Raw genomic sequence first — 6,320 nt, forward strand, 5'->3', positions numbered from 1 at the left:
GTCCACAGGGGGACTGTCCACCTGCTGCGTGCTGTGTGTGCTCCTAAGGCATTTCACTTCAGCTGTTACTCTTAGTCATTGTAAAGTGCCTGCACTGTGCTTAATTAAGCTCGTTTTGCAGTGAGGGAAACTGAGTCTCAGAGAGGACGTGTGACTTGTCCAAGTCCTTTTGGCAAGTCATGGTAAAGCTGGGATTTGAACCGCTGATGCTAGATCGCTGTTTGCTCTGTGTTGGTTTCCAGGGTGACCACCCAGGATTCAATTCTGGCTGTGCTCTTACAAGCTAGGTGACCCCAAGAGAGTCATTTGCTTGTTTCTGCCTACTTTCAGGGATAATAATAGAACAGCGTTGGGTTGTGGCTATGAAACTGACTGAGCACGGGAGCCCCTGAGAACATGGCCTGGCACAAAACTCATGTTAGTTACTGTGTTTACAGTCTATTTTCTTATTGTCCTTAATGACACGTGTTTGGAGTCTGGGCCCTCATACAAATGGTTTAGAAAGGGACATAGATGATTAGAGCTTAGGGTCCTGGGAAGCTTCATCCTCCCCGAATGGTTAGAGCACAGAGAGGAAGGCTGCATCTGTAGACAGAGCTGCCCCTGCTTTGTGGTGACAAAAGGAGGGAAGAGACAGGGTCCCAACTGGTGTCCAGCCCCACTGAAAACTTCTGCTCTACCTCCTGTGTCTGCAACTTGGGATTCAAAGACTTGGGAAGCCAGAAGGGCACAAAGTTAGGCAGTCCAACTCCCACCCTGGCCTCGAATCCTGTCCCCGTGTCCTGCATGCGCAGGTTCTGGGAAGAACCACCCTCTCAGAGCAAGATCTTTCCCATGACGCGGGAGGTCTGCCCCGTGTTCTTATCTGGGGCAGGTGGGTGTGAGGTGGGATTCCTAGATATTAAGAAACAGGGGGCAGCCCTTTCCGCTCCCCTCCCACTGTGGGAGCTTTTCTCTCCTCTTAATAAATCCTGCTTTCTTGAAAGCAAGCAAGCAAGCAAGTAAGAGAAAGAAAGAAACAGGGGCTAGGTGTAGTAGCTCATGCCCGTGATCATGATCCTAACACTTTGGTGAAGGTGAGAAGACTGCTTGAGCCCAGTAGTTCGAGACCAGCTTGAGCAACATAGTAAGACCCTGTTACTACTTTTTTTTTAATTAAAAATTAGTTGGATGTGGTGATGCCTGCCTGTGGACCCAACTACTTAGGATGCTGAGGTGGAAGGATTGCTTGAGCCTAGAAGGTCAAGGCTACAGTGAGCTGGAATTGCAGCTGGGGCAATAGAGAAAGACCCTAAACTTTCCTCCACTCCCTTCAACAAAAAAAGAAAAAGGCAAAGAGAAAATAAACGAGGAACACCAAAATGAAAGTTTTTAAAAAGTTCAAATATCCTAAACATTTACACGAACTTGTCACTTAGAACGTGAACTAATGCATAGTAATATTCCCAAGGTAACCACAGGCTTGCAAAAACCATAAACTCAGAATGCACCAAAGAAGGTGAGGCTGGGGTGGGCCACGGGGATCAAGGGAGGTACAAACCCCAGCCCCTTTGGGTCCTGTCCATCGTGTGACTGGAAGGGGGAGGCCCTTGCACATTTGAGGCTTTCTCCACCCTGGTCCCTACTGTCCTCACACACAGCTGCAGGGACAGCTTCCAACAGCACCCCCGAGTACAGGAGGGCAGGGGTGCGTTGGCCTTGTCCCCAGCCCTGAGCCTGATGAAGACACTCAGGAAGATGTACTCCCCAACACGTTCACAGAAGCACGGCCATGGGAAGACTGCAGCCTACGCTCCCTGCGTCCAGTGGATGTCTTCCAGGCATCTACCCAGGCTGGCCCAGGGCCAGCACTGTGAGAAAGGCCAGACCATGAGACCCCACTGAGCTACCAGCGTGTCTGCCTCTGAGGGCCTGTTAGTTTCAGGGAAGAACCCATCCATGTAGCCTCACGGACCCTGAGGAGCTGGCTGCCACATAGGCTGTCCCACGCAGGCCTCGTGAAGCAGGTGTGTGACACACACAGGCTGTCCCACACAGACCTCTGGAAGCCCACGTGTGACACACACAGGTTGTCCCACACAGGCCTCTTGAAGCAAGTACGTGATACACACAGGTTGTCCCACCCAGGACTCTGGAAGCCCACATGTGACACACACAGGCTGTCCCACACAGGCCTCTTGAAGCAGGTGTTTGACACACACAAGCTGTCCCACACAGACCTCTGGGAGCCCACGTGTGACACACACAGGCTGTCCCACACAGGCCTCTTGAAGCAAGTACGTGATACACACAGGCTGTCCCACACAGGCCTCCAGAAGCCTACGTGTGACATGTGCAGGCTATCTCTCCCAGGCCTCATGAAGCATGGGTGTGACACATAGGCTGTCCCTCATAGCCTGCCTCTGCCTGGCGCCCAGTGCTAACCAGAACCCACCCTCCAGCTGCCCCAGGCCCCCAGCCTCCCTGTCTGTCATCATCGCAAGGCCTGTGGGCTTCTGGAGAAAGCTCCAGCATGCACAGCCAATTCTGAGAAACACGTGTGCCAGCCTCGCCCACCTTCCATGTCCCCAGGTATGGTTCCTGCCTCAGCCACGTCTTTCTGTCTTTTCAACCTGGCATGTGGCATCGAGTGTCATGAAACACCTAGTGAGTGTGCCCTTGAACCCTGCCCCGTGGTCCCTACCCCTCCAGACACCAGGGTGCCCCATTCCTACCAGCCCCTCCTCACTGCATCCCTCCCCCACAGCCATTTCCAAGCAGTGGGCTCCCCCCATAGTGCCTGGTCTCTCCGCGATCACATCACAATCATTCCGGAAAACGAGTCAGAAAGAGACTTGGCTATCCATTAAAGTGACTTCTAACATCACCTCTCTTCCAATAACTTTATCATTCCTCTCAAGCATTCGTGTGCTATTTTGAGGGAGTTCCTGGACTCTAGTACAGGTAAAAAAAAATTTAAAAAGACTGGAAACTAGCATGTTCAGATGGAGAAACTGAGGTCCATCAAGAATGGACACGTACCCAAGGTGTTGAGTTGAGAGAGGTCACGTCGGCCCTGGCAGCCTGGGTTCTTCCGCCCGGGGAATTCCTCTCTCTGCTGCCTGCACCCGGCCCCTTCTGACTTGGCGTCAGAGTCCTCTCTGGGACAGCAGGGGCTGTGTTGGGGCTCCGTGCTCACCAGATGCCCCATCGGGGATCAGAGGTTCCGGAGCGGTCTGCTCACTGGCTTTCTGCATCCCCCAAGAAGGAGTTAACTTGTCTGGAAGAGGCTTTTCTTTGAGAAGAGTGAAAAGCCCCGGCGAGTGAGAGCCGAAGTCTCCCTGATGAAATGGCTGAACAATCTGATTTAATCTGTGACAGTTTTATGCAGAGGCTGGAGGTGGGAGAGGAGGTACGGGAGACATAATTGCTTCCAGGAACAATAAGAAAAGGGCAAAAGAGAAATGAGTTAATTAACACTGGCTTGGAACATCCTGTATTGCTTTCTCCCTTTTCTCAGAGGTGTATTCTCGTAGGTTTCCAGGTCAAGGGATTGTCACTGGGATTTACCTCATTCTCCCTCTGGTCTTTGGACCAATGCTGTTTCTGTATGCGTGAACTTGGACCTCAGGTTCCTTTTCTGAAAAATGAGATAGTGGAGATGATGATCTCTAAAGAGAGAGCCCTTTAACCCCATTTAATTTTAGCAATCAAGACGCAGTGGTTTTTCAAAAATCATTAATAAGAGAAGGAACCATCAGCACTTTTGTTTAATGAAGTCCCATTAGACAGAATCCAAACCTTGTCCTTACGTTCCTCGGGATCAAGGGAAGACAGGTCACGTGCTCAACGCCCACCTTCAGGTAGGCGGTTTGCAGACACTGCTGTGTTTCACCTTGCCAGCAGTCCCAAGGGAGGATATTCTTTTACCTTCTGAGTGGGGAGATTGGGGGTGAGCTCAGCTCCCCACCAGCCCAGAGCTGTGAACCTGACAATCTCCTGACTTCACGACTCTCACCTATTGTCTGGAACCATGCTGCTGTCTCTCCAGTGGGAGGAGCTTTGGTTGGTGCGTGGCTGGTGGCCATTTGAGTGGGCGTGTGACCTGGAGGGTCACGCGCCATCAGCCATGCGGCCTGTGTTGCGCAAACTAAGAGGCAGGCTTCTCAGAACTTTCCATTCCCGGGACAGCATCCAGGATGGCTCTGTGCACCTTGTCCACCTTTTGTTTTGGATGCCCTGGTCTCTCTGGGGAAGGGAGGTAGCCTGCACCCCCTCCTTAGTGCGCTAGTGGGGAGCGAAATTGAGGAACTCCAGCCAAGGAAATGCAGATCTCAACTCTAGGAAAGCCAGGATTCAACCCTTGGCGACAGCTGAAATTAACATGAAAGCCCACTTGGGGACACAGCCTTCCCTGTGGCCTTAGGGACTTCTGCTGCCCAGTGTGACAGCCCTAAGTCCATTCTCAGGTGCTTCTTCCAAGGGAACAGAATGTCACGAGTTGAGAAACCTCAATGCCTGCCACATGTGCTAACTCCAACAGCGACAGTGATGCCCAGACACCAGCGTCCCCATGGTGATCAGCGTGCTGCCTGCCCAGAAGGGGCTCGGCACTGTAAAGCCCACATTATCGATGAGATAAGTTAAGTGACTTGTCCAAAGTCACATCACTGGGAAGAACTAAAAAGGGTATTCCCACCAGGTCTGCCTGGCTCCCAAAACCTGTATTCTTAGCCACCACCAAGCACTGCCCTGGGTCCCTGTCCACTAACCAAGCCAGAGAAGGTCACAGAAAAGTGGTTTCTAAAAGCATCCAACCAAACCTCAGGAACCATAAACTTCTGGGGGAACCTTTAATGCAAAAGACACGGAGACCCCAGGGAGTCTCTTGGAAGCCACTTGGCAATGTTTGGAAGTCTAGATCTGCGGATCTGGTGAGGGGTAATGGAGTACGATGTGGAGCTCGGGGTAGAAGAGCCAGGAGAGAGAGGCCAGTTCCCTGCTGTGGTTGAAGGGGCAGGAGTGAAGAGAAGGAATGTTTTACAACCTTTCACAGTCATGAGATCAAACAAGCAAACAAACACCAAAAAGAAACACCAGCTATGTTTATAATATCTCAGTTTCATAAACATTTACCTTTCAAATGCCTATGGAGAGAAAAACATTAAAAGGAAATTCCCAGAATGTTTCCAAGGCCTCTCTCTGGGTAGTGACCTTAATGGTGAATGAATCCATTTCTCCTTTAATTACATATTTGTAAACCTCTAAACTTTCTCCCACGGGCCTGAATTACTTTTATAATCAAAAGCTTGGGAAGAATCAGGGACCTCAAAGGAGGGCAGGTCTGTGCTAAGATTCCAGCTCCCGACCTGCAGGCTGTGTGTCCTCTGGCAGGTGACTTTACTTCTCTGAGCCCAGATTTTCAAATCCATCTGTCTGGGATACAGATATACGCCCTGCAGAATTGTTTGAGGATGAAATGACAGGTCGTAGCTAAAGAGATATGTTTGGTTCATAATGACTATACGTTTACCAAGCCCGAATCTCTTAGACGGGGCAGAGCGCCGAGCTGACTCACTGCACAAGTTTGAGCGTGTGCTCCCCTTTCAGGGCCTCAGGGTCTTCTAATATAATGGGGAGAGGGTTGTGTTCTACCGCCTCAGTGCTCCCTCCGCCGTGACTGGTTCCCCTGCCTGGCTCGGTTGACTCAGGGCTTGCTCAGGGCTGCCTGTGGTCTGACCCTCTGCTTTAGGAAAAAGGGGCTCAGCATCAGTTGGTCTCCCCGCCAAGGGTCGCGCAGGATTTCCGGGGGCACCCCACCACATCCGGATCTTACTCAACAGGTGCGCCTTCCCGAGCGCGGGACTGGGGACTGCAGGCGGTGGGCCCCGTGACCCACATGGTGCCCTGCCCTCCTGGCATGGCAGGTGCAGGGGCAAGCCTGTCCTTCCTGCCCCCAGCCCCGCATCTGTTTCGATCCCTGCCCTGCAGAGGAGGCCTGTGGTGCACCACGGGTTCCTGGGGTACCAGTAAGGGCCAGACCTATGGGTGCAGATGGCCAGCTCAAAGGAGAGGGGGTCGCCCTCCTGCCCACTTCAGGCCCCACTCAGAATCGGAGGCCCCAAAGAGCCACTGGGAGGAGACCTGGCATCTACTCGGGCAGGAGAGTTCAAATGGGTTGGTCCAAACTGTGTTTTAAAGGTTTCCAGGCCTAGCCGGGCTCGGTGGCTCAGCCTGTAATCCCACGCCTTTGGGAGGCTGAGGTGAGTGGATTGCCTGAGCCCGCGGGTTCGAGACCCGCCTGGGCAGCGAGATCTCATCTCTACAATAAATCAAAAAAT

At 52.2% G+C, this 6,320-nt stretch overlaps 1 protein-coding gene across 1 annotated transcript in view; it reads left to right on the forward strand.

The window, feature by feature from the left end:
• TG (thyroglobulin) overlaps nucleotides 1-6,320 on the forward strand; it is a 279,837-nt gene that overhangs the window by 196,825 nt on the left and 76,692 nt on the right. The gene's annotated exons all lie outside the window — the stretch shown is intronic.

The sequence above is a fragment of the Carlito syrichta genome, unplaced genomic scaffold (genome assembly GCF_000164805.1).
Source record: "Carlito syrichta isolate Samal-C Ts95f unplaced genomic scaffold, Tarsius_syrichta-2.0.1 Scaffold305643, whole genome shotgun sequence".
In the NCBI taxonomy this organism is placed as follows: domain Eukaryota; kingdom Metazoa; phylum Chordata; class Mammalia; order Primates; family Tarsiidae; genus Carlito; species Carlito syrichta.